The following is a 27,266-nucleotide window of genomic DNA, read 5'->3' on the forward strand; positions in this document are numbered from 1 at the left end:
TACCGAGATCCGATACTTGCCGCATATCGGATACCGGAATCGGAAGTTCCCAGGATTCAAACTGCACGAATTCAGCCAATGAGGAATGATTCCAAGTGTGGGCACATCCTGTTCAGCATGGTGGGCATGAAACTACTGGCAAGGCTGTGATTGGCTGCTGAAATGATGTCATGCTGCAGTTTAAAAGTCGCTGGCGCCATTTTGGGCTCACTCTGCTGTGAATTCAGTTAGTGACAGGACGCTGTGTTCTGACTGAGGGCCAGTTGAGATAGTGATTTGCTTCTTTGTGCTTTTCCCAGGCTAATTTAGCATCCACTGTGTGTTCACCTTGCTATTGCCTTGCAGCGCTGTTTTCACAGCGATCTGCAAGGTCTCTGTGTGTGTGTGTGTGTGTGTGTGTGTGTATGTGTGAGTGCAGCCCACTCTGTAGTCTGTGTGCAGCCATAGCTGGTTGTATTCAGGTCAGGGTGGTTCACTGCCTCATACTGTTCTATCCATTCCATTGTCCTTTTTTGCAAGTAGTGCAGGCTGCTGCACATTTTTTTCAAATAATTCCTATTAGTGACTTTCCACTTGTATCCAGCTAAATTGTGGAAAAACACTACATAGGATAACGTAGAGGAGGTTTTTGGGGCCTTGCAGCGCCATTTACGGCTGTCTGCACGGTCTCCGTGTGAGTGCAGCTCGCCCTGTAGTCTGTGTGCAGCCACAGCCAGTTGTATCCAGCTCAGGGTGGTTCACTGACTCATACAGTTCTATCCATTCCATTGTCCTTTTTTGCAAGTAGTGCAGGCTGCTGCACATTTTTTTCAAATAATTCCTATTAGTGACTTTCCACCCGTATCCAGCTAAATTGTGGAAAAACACTACATAGGATAACCTAGAGTAGTTTTTTTGGGCCTTGCAGCGCCGTTTACGGCTGTCTGCACGGTCTCCGTGTGAGTGCAGCTCGCCCTGTAGTCTGTGTGCAGCCACAGCCAGTTGTATCCAGCTCAGGGTGGTTCACTGACTCATACAGTTCTATCCATTCCATTGTCCTTTTTTGCAAGTAGTGCAGGCTGCTGCACATTTTTTTCAAATAATTCCTATTAGTGACTTTCCACCCGTATCCAGCTAAATTGTGGAAAAACACTACATAGGATAACCTAGAGTAGTTTTTTTGGGCCTTGCAGCGCCGTTTACGGCTGTCTGCACGGTCTCCGTGTGAGTGCAGCTCTCCCTGTTGTCAGTTCATCCCCAAAAAAATAAATAAAGAATAAAGTTCACCAAACACACCACTTTACAGTTGTGTAGGCCACATTAGCTCATATTAAAGTCTAGTCCACACTTTAGAAAATTAGTGTTTCTTATACCTGTTAGGAGCTGTTCAGGAATAAGCACACTAAGCCGTTAGTACTTTTCTGCTTATCTTTATTAGTCAACCAAGATGAAGAAGGCAGGGAGTAAGGCACGTGGGCGTGGGCACGGAGCAGGGAGAGGACGTGGGGATTCTGTGCCTGCTGCGGGCACCGGTGACTCATCATCACCCAGTTTCAGCAGGGAACAGTCCTTCATGCGCAGCTTTGTCGGAGAGCGCCGTACACCGCTGCTGCGTGAAGACCAAATTGAAGCTGTTGTCGGATGGATGGCAGCTAACGCATCGACTTCAATTAGTGCCACATCCTCTCAGACACAGAGCACTGGAGAGCACCCATCTGTCTCTTCGCAACCTGCCAAATTGCCCAGGCAGACAGAGAGCCCAGGACAGGAGCCATCTCTACTTCTGTTCTCTGAATCTCTTGGCTTGGAAACAGGGGGCCAGCCAAGCAGCATTGGAGAAATGGAAGAAGAGGCAGTGTGCAGTGATGCCCAACAGCTTTTTCTCTCTGAGTCTGAAGAGGCGGGTGGGCCAGTGCCTCCGGTCACCACACCGCAGAACGCATCCACTGATGACACTCAGGTGCCACTTTCTGGTGCGTGCTCTGCTGCTGAGACTACCCAGGAGGAGCAGTTGGTGGCAGAGGGTAGTGTAGATGATGAGGTCCTTGACCCATCGTGGCGTGAGGGACAGGAAGGTGGTGGTAGCAGCTCTGAGGAAGAGATTCCCCGAATGGGCCAAAGAGGGAGAGGGAGGGGGAAGACTGCGGATCCTGTAGCCTCCACTTTGGCACCCGTTAGGAGCGTGTCTCTTCCAAAAGCCAAAAAGGGCTCTCCCAAGACTTGCAGTGCCTGGTCCTTTTTTGACACAGTTGCAGATGACATTTGCTATGTCAAATGCAAGGTGTGTCATCACAAAGTCAAACGAGGGAGAAATGTCAGCAACCTCAATACCTCCAACATGTGGAAACATGTGCGGACCAGGCACGCGGCGGAGTTACAGAAACACACTGAAGAGCTAGGCCAACCAACAGCGGCAGCTACCACCTCTTCAGCTCGTGTTGCCTCTTCCTCCAGCTCACGCACAGCTGGTTCGGCTTCCTCCCAGGATCGCCATGGAAGAACCTCTGGCACTGTTGTCCAGAGACCCACTGTAATTCCACCCGCAGCACCACGTTCCCAGTCATCCTCACACTCCCAGGCCAGTCTACAGCCATCGGTAGTACAGGCATGGGAGAAAAGGCAGCCTTTCTCGGCAAACCACCCACGAGCACAGGCTCTGACTGCAGGCATTGCCAAACTTCTGTCACTGGAAATGCTGTCATTCAGGCTGGTGGAGACTGACAGCTTCCGTGACTTGATGTCATTGGCAGTCCCACAGTACAATGTGCCCAGCCGCTTTTATTTCAGCAGGCAAGCCGTCCCTGCCCTGCACAAGCATGTGGAGGGACACATAAAACACGCGCTACTGAACGCCGTCAGTAGCAAGGTCCACCTCACCACCGATGCGTGGACCAGTCAACATGGACAGGGGCGATACCTTTCCCTCACTGCCCATTGGGTTAATGTTGTTGAGACGGGTACAGATCGTGCGAGTGGCGCAGGATGTGTCCTGCCCACTCCAAGGATTGCAGGAATCCAGTCTGTACGCATTGACTCCTCCTCTTACACAAGTTCCTCAGAATCGCCGCTGCAGGAGCCGTCACAGTCCACCTCCACATGGACCCGTGAATGTTTACCTGTTACGACCGACATGAGCACAGCCGTGGCCAAACGTCAACAGGCCGTCTTGAAATTAATTTCTTTGGGGAATCGAAGCCACACAGCGCAGGAGCTCTGGAATGCCATCAAGCAGGAGAGCGATGTGTGGTTTGTGCCAGCGAATCTCCAGCCAGACATGGTAGTGTGTGATAATGGCCGAAATCTGGTGGCAGCTCTGGGCCTCGGCAACCTCACTCACATCCCATGTCTGGCACATGTGCTCAACTTGGTCGTGCAGAGTTTTTTGAGGGACTATCCGGATCTTGATGCACTGCTGCACAAGGTCCGCCTAGAGGGTGCTCACTTGCGGCGTTCCAGCACGGCAAAATCGTGCATTGCGGCTCTGCAGCGCCAACTCCGCCTTCCGGAACATCGCATCATATGTAACCTACCTACCAGGTGGAATTCCACGTTACATGTGTTGGAGCGGTTGTGTGAGCAGCAGCAAGCAGTAATGGAGTACCAGCTGCATCAGGCGCAAAGAAGTCGCACTCCGCGCCGTTCAGACTTCACAACCACAGAGTGGGCTACTATGAAGGACGTCTGCCAGGTTTTGCGTCCCTTCAATTATTCCACGCGGATGGCGAGTGCAGATGATGCACTAGTCAGCATGACTGTCCCCCTTATCTGCCTGCTTGAAAAATCACTGCAAGTGCTAAGGGATAATGTTGTGGAAGAGGTGGAGGATGAGGATTCACCATTTCCATCATCTTCTGGACAGTCAGCGCCACGTGGTTCCTCACAAACGCGTAGGCAGGGGACACTTTGTGAGGAGGAAGAGGAGGAGTCAATGGAAGAGGAAGACATCCGTCCAGAGGAGGGAGTTACACAATTGTCCAGTAGTCAGTGTGTACAGCGAGGGTGGGGTGATGACGAGCGGGCAGAGATCACGCCTCAAGCAGGGGACAGCGTTTCTTGGCCAGTTGGCAGTCTGCAGCACATGGTTGATTACATGCTGCAGTGCCTGAGAAACGACCGCCGCATCGCCCACATTCTCAACATGTCTGATTATTGGGTGTTCACCCTCCTCGATCCTCGCTACCGGGACAACGTACAAAGCCTCATCACACCATTGAACCGGGAGCGTAAAATGCGGGAGTACCAAGACACACTGGTGAATTCCATCATCTTCTCCAGTCCAACTGAGAGAAGTGCTGCTAGTGCTTTACAAAGCAGCTCAGTGCGTCCAGGCAGTGGAGGAGGCTCTGCACAAAGAGGGAGCAAAAGCAGTGCCTCTGCCCAAAGCAAGACCAGTATGGCCCACCTGTGGCACAGTTTTCTGTGCCCACCACAAATGTCTACACCATCACAGACGGCTCCAGTCAGCAGGAGGCAACGGTTCCGTCAGATTGTGACAGACTACATGTCTTGCCCTCTTGCTGTACTCCCAGACGGCTCTTCCCCTTTCAAGTTTTGGGTCTCTAAGCTGGATACATGGCCAGAGCTAAGCCAGTATGCATTGGAGGTGCTGGCTTGCCCTGCGGCTAGTGTATTATCGGAACGCGTCTTTAGTGCTGCAGGTGGTGTACTAACTGACCGTCGCATGCGACTATCCTCCGATAACGTTGACCGGCTTACTTTCCTGAAAATGAACAAGGCCTGGATCTCGCAGGAATTTGCCACTCCTCTTCCTGATTAAATAATTAGGTGACTGTCTACGTTATCCAGGTCTCCTGTTGTGTTCATCTTTCTACCACCTGAACTTAAATTCCTGGGCTCCAACACCGCCAGTTGAGGCTCAGAAGTGCCGTCTGCACAGTCAAAACATACGACCCAGTGTTATTGGGTTTCAGTAACGTCAGCTGATCCCCAGCTGTGTAGCCGGCAATGTGTCCTGCGACCGCCACGCTGACACAACAACTGAAATGTAAGGGAACCTGTCCCCCCCCCCCCAAGGCGTTTGTTACTGAAAGAGCCACCTTGTGCAGCAGTAATGCTGCACAAGGAAAAGGTAGCTATTTTTGTTTTGCTCCTTGCACACGCAGAACTTAACACTTATAAAATGTGTCCACTGATACCGTAAAACCGTCCCGGAGGTGGGACTTTCCTTCGTAATATGACGCAGCACAGCTGTCATTCCTACCCCCTTGGCGCTGTTATGTTATCCCTTGGCCAGGCACACTTAGCGCTGCCCATCTTCTGACATCATTTGGTGTCAGGCTGGCTGCGCCTGTGCAGCCGCGCCGGATGAGTTCCTGCCTCGCAGTGTCTTCTGATTTAATCACACTGCGGGCCTGGGATCCATGGGCATGCGCAGTGCATATCTTCACCTCCGCCTCTCACTCATCTCCCTCCACCTTCTTCATACTGTGCGCCGTCAGCTGATCCCTAACAGCATGCCACGGCCGTGACACCGCACAGTCTGAAGAAGCCGGAGGGAGGGGAGTGAGAGGCGAGGACTGCGCTGTTATGTTATCCCTTGGCCAGGCACACTTAGCGCTGCCCGTCTTCTGACATCATTTGGTGTCAGGCTGGCTGCGCCTGTGCAGCCGCGCTGGACGAGATCCCGCCTCGGGGTGTCTTCTGATTTAATCACACTGCGGGCCTGGGATCCATGGGCATGCGCAGTGCATATCTTCACCTCCGCCTCTCACTCATCTCCCTCCACCTTCTTCAGACTGTGCGCCGTCAGCTGATCCCTAATAGCATGCCACGGCCGTGACACCGCACAGTCTGAAGAAGCCGGAGGGAGGGGAGTGAGAGGCGAGGATATGCACTGCGCATGGCCATGGATCCCAGGCCCGCGGTGGGATTACATTAGACGACACTGCGAGGCGGGATCTCGGCCAGCGCGGCCGCACAGGCGCAGCCAGCCTGACGCAAAATGATGTCAGAAGATGGGCAGCGCTAAGTGTGCCTTTCCAGGGGATAACATAACAGCGCAGGCTCAGGGACAGAATAAACAACGCTGAGGAGGCGGCGCACGGCGCCAAGGGGGTAGGAATGACGGCTGGGCTGCGTCACATTACAAAGGAAAGTCCCACCTCCGGGACGGTTAAACGGTGTGAGGAGACACATTTAATAAGTGTGTAGTTCAGCCTTTGAAAGGAGCATAATTAAAAGAGCCACCTTTTCCTTTTGCATCATTAGTGCTGTAGAAGATGGCTCTTTCAGCAACAAATGCCTGGGGTGGGGGTTAAAGGTTCCCTTTCAACTTGCTCCAGTGCAGGCTTCGGCCTACACTCTGCTCGTCCTGCTGACCCCGGGCTCTAACACCGCCAGTTGGCGCCCGGAAGTGCTAGCTGCACAGAGAAAAACACCAGCCAATGTGTCAGTGGGGTTCAGCAACGCCAGCTGTTCCCCTTCTGTGTAGCCGGCATCGTGTCCTGCAAACGCCACGCAGACACAACAGACCTAAAACTGCCTCCAGTGCAGGCTTCGGCCTACACCCTGCTCCCTCTCCTCCTGCTGTCCCTGGGCTCTAACACCGCCAGTTGGTGCCTGGAAGTGTTGGATGCACAGTTAACACTTGCTGCCGTGTTATTGGGGTTCAGTAACGTCAGCTGCTCCCCTGCTGTGTGTGCTGCAATACCTCCTATCTGCTCCTCCTGCTGTCCCTGGGCTCTAACACCGCTAGTTGGTGCCTGGAAGTGCTGTCCGCACAGTCAACAGTCGCTCCTCTGTTATTGGGGTTCAGTAACGTCAGCTGCTCCCCTGCTGTGTGTGCTGCAATACCTCCTATCTGCTCCTCCTGCTGACCCTGGGCTCTAACACCGCCAGTTGGCGCCCGGAAGTGCTAGCTGCACAGAGAAAAACACCAGCCAATGTGTCAGTGGGGTTCTGCAACGCCAGCTGTTCCCCTGCTGTGTAGCCGGCAACGTGTCCTGCAAAAGCCACGCAGACACAAGAACTGAAATTGAAGGGAACCTGTCCCCTCCCCAGGCGTTGGCATGTATAACAGCCACCTTGTACAGCAGTAATGCTGCATTTGTACAAGGTGGCTCATTAATTTACTCTCCTTGCACACGCCGAACGCAACACGTCTAAAATGTGTCTCCTGAGATCATTAAACCGTCCCTGAGGTGTGACTTTCCTTTGTAATGACACGCTGCACCCCCCTTGGTAGCGCTGCCCGTCTTCTGACATCATTGTTTGGCTGGCTGCGCCTCTGCGGCCGCCCTGCCCGACAAAACGCCCCTCGGTGTCTTATTTATTTTGACTGTGAGGGTGTGATTGACAGGCATGAGCAGTGCATATCTTCACCTGTTGTCACTCATCTCCTTCCGCCTTCTTCAGACTGTACGGCTTCATGGCCGTGGCATGCGATAAGGGATCAGCTGACGCCGCACAGTCTGAAGCAGGTGTAAGGACACGAGTGTGAGAGGCGAACATATGGACTGCGCAAGGCCATGAATACCAGCCGCGCAGTGTGAATAAATAAGAAGACACTGCGGGGCTTGTATTCATGGGCATCGCGAACCGCACCGGCTGACATTAAATGAAGTCAGAAGACGGGCAGCGGTAACAGCGCAAGGCCAAGGGATAACATGACATCGCAGACTCCTGTACAGCAAATAACGACGCTCAGGAGGCTGCGCCCAGCACCAAGGTGGGATTCTTGACAGCTGTGCTGCGTCTCATTAAGAAGGAAACTCCCGCCTACAAGACAGTTTTGACTGTATAAGGGGCTATATGTTAAACCTGTTTCATCCAGCGTGTGCAAGATTCAAAACTTAAAGAGCAACCTTTCACTTGTGCAGCATTACAGCTGCACAAGGTGTGGCTCTTCTTGTTTGTAACACCTGAGGGGGTGGTTAAAGGTTACCTTTAAAATTGGTTCAATTAGGCTTCGGCCTACACTCTGCTCCCTCTCCTCTTGCTGTCCCTGGGCTCTAACACCACCAGTTGGCGCCCGGAAGTGCTAGCTGCACAGAGGAAAACACCCGCCACTCTGTCAGTGGGGTTCAGCACCGCCAGCTGTTCTCCTGCTGTGTAGCTGACAACGTGTCCTGCAAAAGCCACGCGGACACAAAGCTGCCGCCAGTGCAGGCTTCGGCCTACACTCTCCTCACTCTCCACCTGCTGACCCTGGGCTCTAACACTGCCAGTTGGCGCCCGGAAGTGCTAGCTGCACAGAGCAAAACACCAGCCAATGTGTCAGTGGGGTTCAGCACCGCCAGCTGTTCCCCTGCTGTGTAGCCGGCATCGTGTCCTTCAAAAGCCATGCGGACACAAAGCTGCCACCAGTGCAGGCTTCGGCCTACACTCTCCTCACTCTCCACCTGCTGACCCTGGGCTCTAACACCGCCAGTTGGCGCCCGGAAGTGCTAGCTGCACAGAGCAAAACACCCGCCACTCTGTCAGTGGGGTTCTGCAACGCCAGCTGTTCCCCTGCTGTGTAGCTGGCAACGTGTCCTGCAAAAGCCACGCAGACACAAGAACTGAAATTGAAGGGAACCTGTCCCCCCCCCAGGCATTGGCATGTATAACAGCCACCTTGTACAGCAGTAATGCTGCATTTGTACAAGGTGGCTCATTAATTTACTCTCCTTGCACACGCCGAACGCAACACGTCTAAAATGTGTCTCCTGAGACCATTAAACCGTCCCTGAGGTGTGACTTTCCTTTGTAATGACACGCTGCACCCCCCTTGGTAGTGCTGCCCGTCTTCTGACATCATTGTTTGGCTGGCTGCGCCTCTGCGGCCGCCCTGCCCGACACAACGCCCCTCGGTGTCTTATTTATTTTGACTGCGAGGGTGTGATTGACGGGCATGAGCAGTGCATATCTTCGCCTGTTGTCACTCATCTCCTTCCGCCTTCTTCACACTGTGCGGCCTCATGGCCGTGGCATGCCATAAGGGATCAGGTGGCGCCGCACAGTCTGAAGCAGGTGTAAGGACCCGAGTGAGAGGCGAACATATGTACTGCGCAAGGCCATGAATCCCAGTCCCGCAGTGTGAAACAATGTAAAGACACTGCTGGGCTGGGATTCATGGGCATCGCGAACCGCACCAGCCGACATCAAATGATGTCAGAAGACGGACAGCGCATGGCCAAGGAATAACGCAACAGCGCAGGCTCCTATACAGCAAAATGCGATGCTCAGGAGGCCGCACCAAGCACCAAGGTGGTATTTGTGCTAGCTGTGCTGCGTCTCATTAAGAAGGGAACTCCCTCCTCCAAGACAGTTTTGACTGTATAAGGGCCTAAATGTGGTACGTGTTTCATTCAGCGTGTGCAAGGAACAAAATTAAAAGAGCAACCTTTGACTTGGGCAGCATTACTGCTGCCCAAGGTGTGGCTCTTCTAGTTTGTAACACCTGAGGGGGGGTTAAAGGTTACCTTTAAAATTGGTTCAATTAGGCTTCGGCCTACACTCTGCTCCCTCTCCTCCTGCTGTCCCTGGGCTCTAACACTGCCAGTTGGTGCCCGGAAGTGCTGGCTGCACAGAGCAAAACACCCGCCACTCTGTCAGTGGGGTTGAGCACCGCCAGCTGCTCCCCTGCTGTGTAGCCGGCATCGTGTCCTGCAAAAGCCACGTGGACACAACAGACCTCCAAATGCCTCCAGTGCAGGCTTCGGCCTACACTCTGCTCCCCCTGCTGACCCTTTGCTCCAACACCACTAGTTGGGGCTCTAGGAAGACAAGCTTGAATAGTTCCCCATCCTGGTTCCAGTACCGTCAGCTGGTTCTGGTTAGCGCCTTTGGCTTAGGTGCCTCCTTCTGGGTATCCGAGTTCCACCAACGTCAAGTGGTCCTTGCTAGTGCTTTCAGGCACGGGTACCTCCTGCTTAGTAACCGGGTTCCAGTAACGTCAGCTGGTCCTCAGTAGTTCCATTGGCTCTTGGACCTTCGGCTACCCATCCGGGTTCCAGTACCGTCAGCTGGTTCTCGGCAGTGTCTTTTGCTCTTGTACCTTCTGCTCCCATCCTGGTTCCAGTACCGTCAGCTGGTTCCTGGCAGAGCCTTTGGCTTAGGTGCCTCCCTCTGGGTATCTGAGTTCCACCAACGTCAGGTGGTCTTTGGTAGTGCTTTCAGGCACGGGTACCTCCTGCTTAGTAACCGGGTTCCAGTAACGTCAGCTGGTCTTCGGTAGTTCCATTGGTTCTTGGACCTTCGGGTAGCCATCCGAGTTCCAGTTCCATCAGCTGTTTCTCGGCATTTTCTCAGCCTTCTTGTACCTTCTGCTACATTTCCAAGTTCAAGACCCTAAAGACGATGACCCGGAAGACCACCCCTAAGATGACGACGACACCAGAGACGACAACCACTGAGATGACGACGACCCTGGAGACGATGACCCTGAAGACCACCCCGATGACGACGACCCCGGAGACGACGACCCTGGAGACGACGACAACATGGGAGACTGAGAAGCAGAAGAACAAGAGGCTGCAGAGCAAAGAGCAGAAGAACATTAAGCATAACACTAAATATCAGAGCAAAAGATATTATCTAAATTATAAGCAGAAGAAGACTAAGCAGTGTATGGGGGTGAGTCTGTTCCTCCTCGTGGTGCCCCTGGATAAAGCCTGATGCTGCAGGCCAAACTGAACGCGGACAAATCTAACTGTTTTGTGACAGGCAGAACGGAAGGTGTAATCTTCAAACTTTTATAGATAACAACTATGGGAATGCCTGTCACAAATAAGAATATGATGAAGAAGTTGAATATGAAGAAGAATAATAGTTAAATAAAAAGAATATGAACAATGTAACAAAAAAAAATTATAGGTAGAAGATGAAGAAGAAGATGAATAAGGTGAAGAAGAACTTGATGTCAAAGATGCTGATGATGATGAAGAAGAAAGTGTGGGAGAAGTAAAAAAGAGGGTGAAGGGCGTGGAAGTAGTGAAACATCAATATCTGACAAAATAAAAAAAATCTTAACATAGTCAATATCTTTGTAACTCCGAATGTCTTAAAAAATTTTTTAAATTCCTGCTATTCTATTTGATTGGGCTAAACCTCTATGCCTTTAATGTCTCCGCCACGTCCCCCAATACATCCTACATTATTCTTAGTTGTTTTCCTTCATGTAGAATGAACCTACAAGGAAAGAAAGGGTTTATTTTAATTCCGATATTTTCGTCCCATTGACTTGCATTGGTATCGGTATCGGCGAGATCCGATATTTTGCCGGTATCGGCCGATACTTTCCGATACCGATACTTTCCGATATCGGAACGTATCGCTCAACACTATTTGTAACTTTTTACAGAGTTTGCCCTTTGTGCATAGCCTTTATTAGTCTAGGAGTACCACTGCATGACAATTTAAACAGAATGTGTTGGAGGACCTCCTTTATAATAGTAATAATGAAAAAAATGATTTTTGTAGCACCAATATATTCAGCAGCATTTTATACTTTAGAGGGGACTTGTGCAGACAATAAAAGGCAGTATAAAATACCTTAATCACATAAATCAAGAGGATTAAGGGCCCTTCTTGCCAGCTTACAATCTATGAGGAAATAGAGGAGTCACGAAAGGTGGATAGTAACAATTGCTAGTATTGGACGATCCAGCCATCAATATAATAAATTGGGTGTTCACGTAATGCTACATGAACTGGTCACCTACCAGTACAGACACTGAGGGCTATTAAGTGCATATAGGATGTGTGAACAGTTGATATGAGGGTCCTGGTTTTGATGAAAACTGTGAATGGGCAAAACAGGGATAGTAAGTAGTGTTGAGCATTCCGATACCGCAAGTATCGGGTATCGGCCGATACTTGCGGTATCGGAATTCCGATACCGAGTTCCGATACTTTTGTGATATCAGAAATCGGAATTGGATCCATATTCATGTAAAAAATAAAGAATCAAAATAAAAAATATGGATATACTCACCTCTCCGGCAGCCCCTGGACCTTACCGCTGTAACCGGCAGCCTCCGTTCCTAAGAATGAGCGCGTGAAAGGCCTTCGATGACGTCGCGGCTTGTGATTGGTCGCGTGACCGCTCATGTGACCGCTCACGCGACCAATCACAAGCCGCGACGTCATCGCAGGTCCTTCACGCGCTCATTCTTAGGAATGGAGGCTGCCGGTTACAGCGGTAAGGTCCAGGGGCCGCCGGAGAGGTGAGTATATGGATATACTCACCTCTTCGGCGGCCCCTGGACCTTACCACTGTAACCGGCAGCCTCCGTTCCTAAGAATGAGCGCGTGAAGGACCTGCGATGACGTCGCGGCTTGTGATTGGTCGCGTGAGCGGTCACATGAGCGGTCACGCAACCTATCAGAAGCCGCGACGTCATCGAAGGCCCTTCACGCGCTCATTCTTAGGAACGGAGGCTGCCGGTTACAGCGGTAAGGTCCAGGGGCCGCCGGAGAGGTGAGTATATCCATATTTTTTATTTTAATTCTTTATTTTTTACATGAATATGGATCCCAGGGCCTGAAGGAGAGTTTCCTCTCCTTCAGACCCTGGGAACCATCCAGGATACCTTCCGATACTTGAGTCCCATTGACTTGTATTGGTATCGGTTATCGGTATCGGCGATATCCGATATTTTTCGGGTATCGGCCGATACTATCCGATACCGATACTTTCAAGTATCGGAAGGTATCGCTCAACACTAATAATAAGTTAAGTAAGTTGAATCTGAGTTTCTCTGTGTCCCTAATTTTTGCCACTTGTTTTTTTCATAAATTACACTGAAATATTCAATTTTTTAATAAAAATTAAATTTGCATTTACCGTAATTAAATAATCATTTTTTGCATCCTTTTTAAATTTTGCCTTACATGCAAGTCATTATACATGAAAAAATGTTTCTTAACATTTTTTTCCTCTTAATTTCAAATTTTCTTTTGAATTTTGAATGCTTTATTGTCAGTCCTTAAATGAAGTAAAAATGTTACACCATTGTTCTCAGCAGTGATCTGGGAGTCAGAGATGCTTCCAGAAGTTTTCCCAATGCTGTTCTTCCATTTAGCACTTTTTCCATACATTTAAACATTTTCACTGCCCCAAGATCTCCTTGTAGGGTCCGCCGGAAAAATGCTCATATTTCCTATTGATTCCTGTTATACTTGTTACTCGAAACAAGCACCCGAGCATTAAGAATTGCCCGGTTCGAGTAACGAGCATCCACGGATTTTAGTGCTTGTTAATCCCTACTACTATTTACAGTGGGTACGGAAAGTATTCAGACCCCTTTAAATTTTTCAATCTTTGTTTCATTGCAGCCATTTGGCAAATTCAAAAAAGGTCATTTTTTTCCTCATTATTGTTCACTCTGCACCCCATCTTGACTGAAAAAACCCAGAAATGTAGTAGTTTTTGCAGATTTATTAAAAAAAAACCTGAAATATCACATGGTCATAAGTATTCAGACCCTTTGCTCAGACACTCATATTTAAGTCACATGCTGTCCATTTCTTTATGATCCTTCTTGAGATGGTTCTACTCCTTCATTGGAGTCCAGCTGTGTTTAATTAAACTGATAGAAAGTGATTTGGAGAGGCACACACTTGTCTATATAAGACCTCACAGCTCACAGTGCATGTCAGACCAAATGAGAATCATGAGGTCAAAGGAACTGGCCAAGGAGCTCAGAGACAGAATTGTGGCAAGGCACAGATCTGGCTAAGGTTACAACAGAATTTCTGCAGTACTCAAGGTACCTAAGAGCCTTCCTGATATCTTGGCTGATTTCTTGAGACTTTCTCATAAAAAAGAATAAAAGCTACATAAAAAAACAGTGTGTTTCAGGTGTGCATTAAAATATGTCCACAGGCATGTCTCTAATTAACTCAGATGTTGCCAAAAAACATATCACAAGCTTCATGACATCAACATATGGGATGTCCAGAAGTGTTTATAGGCATAGTAATGTTAGTGTATGAAAACTTTTGACTTTGCAGTAAATAAAATACCTGAAAACATTCTCACTTTCTCTTTATTCTGGCATTTGGCAAGTATTAATAATTATGGTAATCTTAATTTACCTAAAATGAGAAAGGTTTATTCTGATTTCAAATCAGATATTGAGAAGAACATGCATCTGTGTCTTTTTATATAGTGTATGTAAACTTCTGGTTTCAACTGTATATAGAAGGTAAACAAAAGATTCCCCTAAAAAAAAAAAAAAGGTTAGGAAGGGGAAATAATAGCTACAGAATCCATGTAAGACTCTAATACCAGTTGCCCCTCATATACCCTCATATTGTTTATCTTTGTGATACTAAATGTGCATATATTTTTTTTGTTTTTATGTAAATCATGTTTTAAGAAATCTATTTTATTCTAATAATTTATACTAATAACTTTTTTATTATCTTTTTATACATTTATTTTCTACATCTTTTTTACCCAATTAACTGATTAGTATTTATATTATAATTTTACTAATAGAGATGAAGATTTTATATCCGTGAAACTAGATTCCTTTAAATGACTCTACTGCTATCTCCGCCCTCGGCAGTAACGGTAATCTGTGTTATGGACCAAATTAGGCTGCTATGGTGACCTAGCTTTCTTCCCCTATGTTGATTAGTATCTTACTATCTCATTTTAATTGGAAAATTTTCTTTACATCAAATGTGAATAGTGAATCCGCGTATGAATTGTTTTTTTCTGCTAAAATTTTGTATTATGTTTTTTGCAAAGTTAAAACTTTCAAAATTATCCAAAATAATAGAAAATACAAACTCATTACATATATACCGTACTAAATAATTATCAGATTAAAAGTAGAACACAAATTTTATAAGCGCCCTCCAGTCTTTATTGATTTTGTAAAATAACATGACAATAATGATCTTGCTGAGTTTGCTTCAGGCTCTTAACTTTGAAGAGAAATAGGTCACTAGCTTTGCATAGCTAGGCATGCTTAGATCGGCATTTTTTGTTGACACAAATGCACTTTTTCTAGATATTGTCTAATAGCATCTCTAGGGCATACTTAGTTTATAAGTTTATACTTAGACCAAAAATATTAGCATTATGCTAATAGACAAAATTAGCAAGCAATTATGTTAGTATATGTGCTTCTATTTTCTATTCACACTAATGCAATTTTCTTGCATTTTTAGCTTGCACTAGGTTATAAATGCATTATTGACACTGTGAACACATCATGTGTGAGATACACACAACATTGCAAATGTTTCTTCAGTCCCAGTCTCCAGGCATATTGCTGTACCCTAAAGAAAAAAAATATAAAAAGAATGCTTCCACTCACTGACAACAATCAGACATACAGTACAGACCAAAAGTTTGGACACACTTTCTCATTTAAAGATTTTTCTGTATTTTCATGACTATGAAAATTATACATTCAGTCTGAAGGCATCAACTTCAACTTCAAGGGAGACCATGATTTTTCTATATGTGGCACAATGCTGTAGACTCAGTGTACATAGCACAAGCAATCAAATGATCACAGCTTCAAGTCCCCTAAAGGAACCAAGAAGAACAGTGAACATTTAAAAAAAAAAATAATGAAATAAAAGTTCAAATCACGCCCTTTTCCCCCATTAAAAATAAGGTAATAAAAAAATACACACGTGTGGTATCGCCATGTTCAGAAAAGTCTAGTTGTATCAAAATATAACAATAATTAACCCAATTGGTAAACACTTTAAACAGAAAAAATTCAACAGTGACAAAAATTTAATTTTTTTGGTTGCTGCAATACCACACAAAATGCTGTAACAAGCAATCAAAAAGTCATATCTTTACCAAAATGGTATCACTAAAAACTGTGTCTTGCCCTGCAAAACATAAATCCTCACACAGCTTTATTGACTAAAAAAGTTAAACATTAGAGGTCCCAGAATATGGCAGTACGGGGGGCGTGGCTTGCTGGGGATTAGGATGTCACAGGGAGACTAGGTGAGTGAGAGCCAATAACCCGGGCCCCTGCAATTTCCCTCAGACTAGGGAAATCCTGACTGACCCTCTACCTGGAGTTTACACTGATGGTGTGCATGTCCAGGCCTCGAACCTCACCCTGTCTCCTGTTTCAACCCTAGGGTGAAACCTCCGCACACCACCCAGTGTTGGTAATACACCAATACCCACAGTTAGCACAGACAAGGATAAAGGAAAATATACACCACGCCGCAGTCACTCAGGAATACACTATAAATGTGCAGGGCAAAATAAATACAAATATAGGAAGGAGTAAATAAGACAAAGGAAAATACACCACCAGCAACGAATCTCCAACAACCAGCTCTCCACTCCAGACCGAGATAACAACGCACAAGACAGAAGCTATAATCGGCGACGCCCAATGATCAGGAGAACTATTTAAAGGCAATGGGCATGGCCCAGCTTCCAATCCGAGGATAAGGTAAATTAACCCCAGAACAGCTAGATAAAATCTAGCCGACGCCAATGAGCAAATAGTGGTCAAAAGCGGAATTACCGCTGTCTGTCGAACGACCTGGTCTGAACAGCGTCCGACATGACAGTACCCTGCCTTCTACGAGGGACCCCAGGGCCCTCACGGCTTATAGGACCTGACTTGTCTGGATGGCGACGATGAAAAAACCTGACCAGCCGATCCTCATGAGTATCCGAGGCTGGTACCCAGGACCTCTCCTCAGGCCAATAACCACGCCAGTGTACCAAGTACTGTAAAGTGCGACGCACTACACGAGAGTCAACCACCTTGGAGACTTCAAACTCCAAATTACCATCCACCAAGACTGGAGGTGGCATAGGCGCCGCGTCCACAGAACCCACCACCTTCTTTAGAAGAGACCTGTGGAACACGTTGTGTATCTTATACACCGTAGGAAGCTCCAATCGGTACGCTACTGGGTTAATGACGGCGGTGACCCTAAATGGACCAATAAACCGTGGACCCAATTTAACCACACCCAGTCATCCACACCCAGGTCCGGACCTGGCACACGCCTACTGTCAGCCACACGTTTGTACCTAGCACCCACACTCAACAGGTGCTGTTTAACTCTCCTCCAGACTGATGACAATTGTGCTCCTAACTGATCCTCCTCCGGAATGCCAGAAGAGTCCCTCTGACTCAAGGTACAAAATTGAGGATGTAGCCCGTAAACACAAAAAAACGGAGACTCCCCAGACGACTCCTGGCGGTGATTATTGATGGCAAACTCAGCCAAAGGAAGAAAGGTAGACCACTCCTCCTGGTTATCAGAGACAAAGCAGCGTAGGTACTGTTCCAAATTTTGGTTCATACGCTCAGTCTGACCATTTGACTGAGGATGGAACGCCGAAGAATGAGACAACTTGATCCCCAGCCGTGAGCAAAATGCTTTCCAAAATTTTGCCACAAACTGAGACCCCCTATCAGACACGATGTCAGATGGAACCCCATGAAGTCTGACCACCTCCTGCACAAATACCTGAGCCAGAGTCTTAGCGTTAGGCAACAAAGGCAAAGACACAAAGTGCGACATTTTAGAAAACCGATCAACAATCACCAAGATGACCGTGTTCCCAGCTGATGAGGGCAAATCAGTGATGAAATCCATGGAGATTTCCGTCCATGGCTTACTAGGTACTTCAAGAGGAAGTAGTGTGCCAACAGGATGGGAGCGGGGCGTCTTAGCCCTAGCGCACGTGGTACAAGCTGACACGTATGAGACCACGTCCTGTCAGATCTTGGGCCACCAAAACCGACGTTACACCAACTCCAAGGTACCTCTAACCCCTGGGTGGCCAGCCAGGACAGCATCATTATGCTCCGCCAAAACCTTTAAGCGGAGATGAAGAGGTACAAAAGATTTGTTGATGGGAAGCTCAGATGGTACCTCCTCCTGAGCCTCGGCAATCTCAGCCTCAACCTCGGTAGTGAGAGCCGAAACCACAACACCCTTTTGGAGGATGGGTACTGGATCTTCCCGAGGTTCACCCCCTGGAAAACACCTGGACAGATCATCCGCCTTAGTGTTTTTAGACCCCGGTCTGTAAGTGACCACAAAATTGAACCGCGTGAAAAACAATGCCCAGCAAGCCTGCCTGGGGGACAGACGCTTGGCTGACTCCAAATACAGCAGATTCTTATGATCGGTAATAACAGTAACCTGATGTACCGACCCCTCCAAGAAGTGTCGCCATTCCTCAAAAGCCAACTTAATTGCCAACAATTCCCTGTTGCTGATATCGTAGTTACGTTCGGCGGACGACAGTTTCTTGGAGAAATAGGCGCACGGACGTAAACCACTCAAAGATGAGCCTTGAGATAGTACCGCCCCCACACCAACCTCAGACGCATCGACTTCCACAACAAAGGGTTTAGATACGTCTGGCTGCACAAGAATGGGGACTGAAACAAAACTGTTCTTAAGAAATTCAAATGCGCGCACAGCAGCCTCAGGCCAAACGGAGAAATTGGTACCCTTTTTAGTCATGTCAGTTAGCGGTTTAGCAATGATGGAAAAATCCTTGATAAATTTCCTATAGTAGTTAGAAAACCCAAGGAACCGCTGAAGTGCTTTCAGGTTATCAGGACGTTCCCAATGCAGCACCGGTTGCACCTTAGCGGCGTCCATTTTAAAACCAAAAGCAGACACAATATAACCCAAGAAAGGCAACTCTTGAACAGAAAATACACATTTCTCAAGTTTAGCATACAGCTTATTCTCTCTGAGAAGCTGTAACACCTGCCTGACATGATTTAAATGAGCATCACAGTCGCAAGAATATATGAGGATGTCATCTAGGTACACGATAACGAATTTCCCCAAAACATGCGATAACTAGTGTTGAGCATTCCGATACCGCAAGTATCGGGTATCGGCCGATATTTGCGGTATCGGAATTCCGACACCGAGTTCCGATATTTTTGTGATATCGGAAATCGGAATCGGAAGTTCCCAGTGTATGGTTCCCAGGGTCTCGAAGGAGAGGAAACTCTCCTTCAGGCCCTGGGATCCATATTCATGTGTAAAATAAAGAATAAAAATAAAAAATAGGGATATACTCACCCTCTGACGTGCTCTGGTTGTAACCACTGCAACCGGTAGCCTCCGTTCCTAAGAATGAGCGAGTGAAGGACCTGCGATGACGTCGCGGCTTGTGATTGGTCGCGTGAGCGGTCACATGAGCGGTCACACGACCAATCACAAGCCGCGACGTCATCGAAGGTCCTTAACTCGGCATTCTTAGGAACGGAGGCACCGCTAAGAGCAGGGGCCGCCGGAGGGGTGAGTATATCAATATTTTTTTTTTTTATTCTTTATTTTATACATGAATATGGATCCCAGAGCCTGAAGGAGAGTTTCCTCTCCTTCAGACCCTGGGAACCATTCCGATATTTTGTGTCCCATAGATATGTATTGGTATCAGGTATCGGTATCGGCGAGATCCGATATTTTGCCGGTATCGGCCGATCCAATCCGATACCGATACCTTTGCATATCGGAAGGTATCGCTCAACACTAGCGAGAACACATCATTGATGAAATGTTGAAACACTGCAGGTGTGTTAGTCAACCCAAAAGGCATCACCAAATTTTCAAAATGACCCTCAGGGGTATTAAAAGCCGTCTTCCACTCATCACCTTGACGGACTCTTATGAGGTTGTACGCCCCCCTGAGGTCAAGCTTGGTAAACCACTTAGCACCTGCCACCTGGTTGAACAAATCTGGTATCAGTGGCATAGGGTATGGATCACGAACCGTAATCTGGTTCAACTCTCTGAAATCCAAACACGGGCGTAATCCGCCATCTTTCTTCTTCACGAAGAAGAACCCTGCTGCCACCGGTGAGGATGATGGCCTGATGTGCCCTTTGCTCAAGCTTTCAGCAATGTAATCTTTTAACGCTTGTCTCTCTGGACCAGAGATGTTAAACATCCTTGCTTTAGGCAATTTGGCCCCTGGTTTAAACCTGATAGAACAGTCATAGGGATGATGTGGCGGCAACTCTGAGCAACCCTTCTCAGAGAACACATCCACAAAATCCAGAAGTGACTCCGGAACGCTTGAAGTCACCGAAGCCACACATGTGGCCAGGCAATTCTCCTGGCAGAACTCGCTCCACTGAATTACGTCCTGAGCTTTCCAGTCAACTACCGGGTTGTGCATAGACAACCAAGGAAAACCCAAAACCACCTGAGCAGGAAGATTCCTGAGCACCTTACATGTAACCCGCTCGGAATGTAGAACTCCAATGTGGAGTTTCACCTCAGCCACAAATTCAGTAATCTCCCCCTGAGAGAGAGGAGCTGCATTAATGGTGACCATGCGGATAGGATGCGACAGTTTTTCAATCCTAAAACCTGCTGTGCGCGCAAACTCCTCATCAATGAGATTTGTGGCTGAACCACTATCCACAAAAACCACTCACTGCCAGCGGTTATAACCTTAGCAGGGAGCATGCATTGAGAAACCACCATGGAGGATATACATAAGCTCAGATTTGTCTCCTCCACACCCTCTGAGCTTAGGAGTTTTCCGCCGTTGCGTTTTTCTTAGACAGCAGAGGACAGATGTTAATAAAATGACCAGATTTATCACAGTAAAAACAGGCTCCCTGCTTCCTGAGCTCAGGGACTCGACGCTTCACATGTGACACCCCTGCGATTTGCATAGACTCCGTGGGCTCACCTGCAGCAACCTCACGTGAACCTAAACCCTCTCCCATAGGCGGTGTCTCATGCTCCCCCTGACGCAAATGGCGATCAATGCGGACAACCAGACTCATAGCAGAATTTAGAGAAGTAGGAGTCTCGTACTTCAGAAGGGCTTTTTTAACCCTTCCAGAAATCCCATGTATAAACTGACTCCGCAATGCTGGATCATTCCATTGTGTATCGATTGCCCAGCGATGAAATTCAGAACAGTAATCCTCTGCAACTCGCTCCCCCTGGTGAATAGTGCGTATCTTAGATTCTGCTAGAGCCATTCTGTCAGGTTCATCGTAGATTTTTCCAAGAGAGGAAAAAAAACTCTCCACAGAGTCAAATGCAGCAGAATCAGATGGCAAAGAAAACGCCCATGCTTGGGGATCCCCGCTTAACAATGACAACACCAGGCCCACACGCTGAGCCTCATTACCCGAGGAGATCGGGCGCATGCGGAAATATAGTTTGCAAGCTTCTCGAAAAGAAACAAATTTACTGCGTTCCCCAGCAAATTTTTCAGGCAAAGGAAATTTAGGCTCAGCAACTCTTCCTGTCGCACCAGCTTGCACATTAGATACTGCTAGTCCCTGTTGCTGCACTGCCCCCCTCAACTCAGTGACCTGTAGGAACAGCGCCCTCAACTGGAGGGTTATGGAAGTCATGGGATCCATGACAAAACAAAAAAAAAGAAACCCCTTTTTTTCTTTTTTTTTTTGTTGTTGGGCCGATTATAATGTCACGGGGAGACTAGTTGAGCGAGAGCTAATAACCCGGGCCCCTGCAATTTCCCTCAGACTAGGGAAATCCTGACTGAACCTCTACCTGGAGTTTACACTGATGGTGTGCATGTCCAGGCCTCAAACCTCACCCTGTCTCCTGTTTCAACCCTAGGCTGAAACCTCCGCCCACCACCCAGTGTTGGTAATACATCAATACCCACAGTTAGCACAGACAAGGATAAAGGAAAATATACACCACGCCGCAGTCACTCAGGAATACACTATAAATGTGCAGGGCAAAATAAATACAAATATAGGAAGGAGTAAATAAGACAAAGGAAAATACACCACCAGCAACGAATCTCCAACAACCAGCTCTCCAATCCAGACCGAGATAACAACGCACAAGACAGAAGCTATATTCAGCGACGCCCAATGATCAGGAGAACTATTTAAAGGCAATGGGCATGGCCCAGCTTCCAATCCGAGGATAAGGTAAATTAACCCTGGAACAGCTAGATAAAATCTAGCCGACGCCAATGAGCAAATAGTGGTCAAAAGCGGAATTACCGCTGTCTGTCGAACGACCTGGTCTGAACAGCATCCGACATGACATAGGAGTAGACCTGGGATACAGGAGCTCCTAAAGAATCTCTCATTATTAGTTGCATATTGCATACTTTTTGGGAAGAAATACCTCCAAGCCTTGTTCAAAGCGATCAAGAACAGGACACAAGATGAAAAAAACAGCTTTAACTCCTTCATGACCCAGCCTATTTTGACCTTAATGACCTGGCCATTTTTTGCAATTCTGACCAGTCTCCTTTCATGAGGTAATAACTCAGGAACGCTTCAACGGATCCTAGCGATTCTGAGATTGTTTTTTCATGACATATTGGGCTTCATGTTAGTGGTAAATTTAGGTCGATAATTTCTGCGTTTATTTGTGAAAAAAATGGAAATTTGGCGAAAATTTTGAAAATTTCACAATTTTCACATTTTGAATTTTTATTCTGTCAAACCAGAGAGTTATGTGACACAAAATAGTTAATAAATAACATTTCCCACATGTCTACTTTACATCAGCACAATTTTGGAAACAACATTTTTTTTGGCTAGGAAGTTATAAGGGTTAAAATTTGACCAGTGATTTCTCATTTTTACAACAAAATTTACACAACCTTTTTTTTTAGGGACCACCTCACATCTGAAGTCAGTTTGAGGGTTCTATATGGCTGAAAATACCCAAAAGTGACACCATTCTAAAAACTGCACCCCTCAAGGTGCTCAAAACCACATTCAAGAAGTTTATTAACCCTTCAGGTGTTTCACAGCAGCAGAAGCAACATGGAAGGAAAAAATGAACATTTAACTTTTTAGTCACAAAAATGATCTTTTAGAAACAATTTTTTTTATTTTCCCAAGGGTAAAAGGAGAAACTGGACCACGGAAGTTGTTGTCCAATTTGTCCTGAGTACGCTGATATCTCATATGTGGGGGTAAACCACTGTTTGGGCGCACGACAGGGCTCGGAAGGGAAGGAGCGCCATTTGACTTTTTGAATGAAAAATTGTCTTCAATCTTTAGCGGACACCATGTCGCGTTTGGAGAGCCCCCGTGTGCCTAAACATTGGAGCTCCCCCACAAGTGATGACATTTTGGAAACTAGACCCCCCAAGGAACTTATCTAGATGCATAGTGAGCACTTAAAATCCCCAGGTGCTTCACAAATTGATCCGTAAAAATGAAAAAGTACTTTTTTTTTCACAAAAAAATTATTTTAGCCTCAATTTTTTCATTTTCACATGGGCATCAGGATAAAATGGATCCTAAAATTTGTTGGGCAATTTCTCCTGAGTACACAGATACCTCACATGTGGGGTAAACCACTGTTTGGGCACATGGTAAGGCTCGGAAGGGAAGGAGTGCCATTTGACTTTTTGAATGAAAAATTATCTCCATCAATAGCGGACACCATGACGCGTTTGGAGAGCCCCTGTGTGCCTAAACATTGGAGCTCCCCCACAAGTGACCCCATTTTAGAAACTAGACCCCCCAAGGAATTTATCTAGATCCATAGTGAGCACTTTAAACCCTCAGGTGCTTCACAAATTGATCCGTAAAAATGAAAAAGTACTTTTTTTCACAAAAAAGTTCTTTTAGCCTCAATTTTTTCATTTTCACATGGGCAACAGGATAAAATGGATCCTAAAATTTGTTGGGCAATTTCTCCTGAGTACGCGGATACCTCATATGTGGGGTTAAATCACTCTTTGGGTGCACGGCAAGGCTTGGAAGGGAAGGCGCGCCACTTAACTTTTTGAATGGAAACTAAGCTCCAATCGTTAGCGGACACCATGTCACGTTTGGAGAGCCCCTGTGTGCCTAAACATTGTAGCTCCCCCACAATTGACCTCATTTTGGAAACTAGACCCCACAAGGAACTTATCTAGATGCATAGTGAGCACTTTAAACCCCCAGGTGCTTCACAGAAGTTTATAACGCAGAGCCGTGAAAATAACGTCGGGGTTCGGAAGGGAAGTAGTGACGTTTTGAAATGCAGACTTTGATGGAATGCTCTGCAGGCGTCACTTTGTGTTTGCAGAGCCCCTGATGTGCCTAAACAGTGAAACTCCCCACAAGTGACCCCATTTTGGAAACTAGCCCCCCAAAGGAACTTATCTAGATGTGTGGTGAGCACTTTGAACCCCCAAGTGCTTCATAGAAGTTTATAACGCAGAGCCGTGAAAACAATAAATACGTTTTCTTTCCTCAAAAATAATATTTTAGCCCAGAAATTTTTATTTTCCCAAGGGTAACAGGAGAAATTTGACCCAAAGAGTTGTCCAGTTATATATGTGCACATAGCCTAATTCTAACCCTAATTCCAACCCTAGCCCTAATTCTAACCCTAACCCTAATTGTAACCCTAATTGCAACCCTAACCCTCATTCTAACCCTAATTCTAACCCTACCCCTAAGTGCAACCCTAGCTGTCATGATCTCTGCAGGCAGAGATCATAGCAAGCCTATAGAGGGACAAGCTCTCGGAAGATGGAACTATACTGACCATGAACTAAGCCTGCCGCGCAACTAGAAATAGCCAGGTAGCATTTCCTATTTATCGCTAGATGCCCAGCTCTGGCCTAAGACCTAAATAGCTAGCAGAGGGAAATATAAGACCTGGCTCACCTCTAGAGAAATATTTCCAAAGAAGACAGTAGCCCCCCACATATAATGACGGTGAGTTCAGATGAAACAACAAACGCAGCAGGAAAATAGTCTTAGCAAATTTGAGGTCCGCTTACTAGATAGCAGAAGACAGATAGTATACTTTCATGGTAAGCAGAAAAACACTAACAAAACACCATCCAGAGATTACCTTAAACTCTGGCATTAACTCATAACGCCAGAGTAGCAATCCCTGATCAACGAGAGCTTTCCAGACACAGTAACAAAACTTCAGCTGTGAACTGGAACAAATAGGCAAAACAAAACAAGGACAAAAGTCCAACTTATCTAGTAGTAGTCTAGAAGCAGGAACAAGCACTGAGAGGCATCAGATAACATTGTTGACCGGCAAGAAACCACCAGAGAAATGAGCTTAAATAGCGACACCCACTACTGATGGAACCAGGTGAAACAGGAAAGAGGATGACAAGTCCAATTCCACAAGCGGCCACCGGGGGAGCCCAGAATCCAAATTCACAACAGTACCCCCCCCTCAAGGAGGGGGCACCGAACCCTCACCAGATCCACCAGGGCGACCAGGATGAGCCCTATGGAAGGCACGAACAAGATCAGAAGCATGAACATCAGATGCATTGACCCAAGAATTATCCTCCTGGCCGTAACCCTTCCAGTTAACCAGATACTGGAGTTTCCGTCTGGAAACACGAGAGTCCAAAATTTTCTCCACAACGTACTCCAACTCACCCTCAACCAACACCGGAGCAGGAGGCTCAACTGAAGGTACAACAGGTACCTCATACCTGCGCAATAACGACCGATGAAAAACGTTATGAATGGAAAAGGACGCAGGGAGGTCCAAACGGAAAGAAACAGGATTAAGAATCTCCAATATTCTATAAGGGCCGATGAACCGAGGTTTAAACTTAGGAGAAGAGACCCTCATAGGGACAAAACGAGAAGACAACCACACTAAATCTCCAACACAAAGCCGAGAACCAACACGACGATGACGGTTGGCAAAACGCTGAGTCTTCTCCTGGGACAACTTCAAATTGTCCATAACCTGCCCCCAGATGTGATGCAATCTCTCCACCACCGCATCCACTCCAGGACAATCCGAGGATTCCACCTGACCGGAGGAAAATCGAGGGTGAAACCCCGAATTACAGAAAAACGGGGACACCAAGGTGGAAGAACTGGCCCGATTATTGAGGGCGAACTCTGCCAATGGCAAAAAAGCAACCCAATCATCCTGGTCAGCAGAGACAAAACACCTCAGATATGTCTCAAGGGTCTGATTAGTCCGCTCGGTCTGGCCATTAGTCTGAGGGTGAAAAGCAGATGAAAAAGACAAATCTATGCCCATCCTAGCACAGAATGCCCGCCAAAATCTAGACACAAATTGGGTACCTCTGTCAGAAACAATATTCTCAGGAATACCGTGCAATCGGACAACATTCTGAAAAAACAGAGGAACCAACTCAGAAGAAGAAGGCAACTTGGGCAGAGGAACCAAATGGACCATTTTAGAGAAACGGTCACAGACCACCCAGATGACAGACATCTTCTGGGAAACAGGCAGATCTGAAATAAAATCCATCGAGATGTGTGTCCAAGGCCTCTTAGGAATAGGCAAGGGCAACAGCAGTCCGCTAGCCCGAGAACTACAAGACTTGGCCCGAGCACAAACGTCACATGACTGCACAAAGACTCGCACATCTCGTGACAGGGAAGGCCACCAGAAGGATCTTGCCACCAAATCCCTGGTACCAAAAATTCCGGGATGACCTGCCAATGCAGAAGAATGTACCTCAGAGATGACTCTGCTGGTCCAATCATCCGGAACAAACAGTCTATCAGGCGGACAACGATCCGGTCTATCCGCCTGAAACTCTTGCAAGGACCGCCGCAGATCAGGAGAAACGGCCGACAAAATTACTCCCTCCCTAAGGATACCTGTGGGTTCAGAATTACCAGGAGAGTCCGGGTCAAAACTCCTAGAAAGGGCATCTGCCTTAACATTCTTAGAACCCGGTAGGTATGACACCACAAAATTAAAGCGAGAAAAAAATAAAGACCAGCGCGCCTGTCTAGGATTCAGGCGTCTGGCAGTCTCAAGATAAATCAAATTTTTGTGGTCAGTCAATACCACCACCTGATGCCTAGCCCCCTCGAGCCAATGGCGCCACTCCTCAAACGCCCACTTCATGGCCAAAAGCTCCCGATTCCCAACATCATAATTCCGCTCTGCGGGCGAAAATTTGCGAGAAAAGAAGGCACAAGGCCTAATGACGGAGCAGTCGGAACCTTTCTGCGACAACACTGCCCCAGCTCCGATCTCCGAAGCGTCAACCTCAACCTGAAAAGGCAGATTCACATCAGGCTGACGCAACACAGGGGCAGAGGCAAAACGGCGCTTAAGCTCCTGAAAGGCCTCTACAGCATGAGGGGACCAATTAGCAACATCAGCGCCTTGTCTGGTCAAATCAGTCAGTGGTTTAACGACATCCGAAAAACCAGCAATAAATCGGCGGTAAAAGTTGGCAAAGCCCAAAAATCTCTGAAGACCCTTAAGAGAGGAGGGCTGAGTCCAGTCACAAATAGCTTGCACCTTGACGGGATCCATCTCAATGGAAGAGGGAGAAAAAATATACCCCAAAAAGGAAATTTTCTGGACCCCAAAAACGCACTTAGACCCCTTCACACATAAAGAATTAGACCGCA

The sequence above is a fragment of the Ranitomeya variabilis genome, chromosome 1 (genome assembly GCF_051348905.1).
Source record: "Ranitomeya variabilis isolate aRanVar5 chromosome 1, aRanVar5.hap1, whole genome shotgun sequence".
Classification (NCBI taxonomy): Eukaryota; Metazoa; Chordata; class Amphibia; order Anura; family Dendrobatidae; genus Ranitomeya; species Ranitomeya variabilis.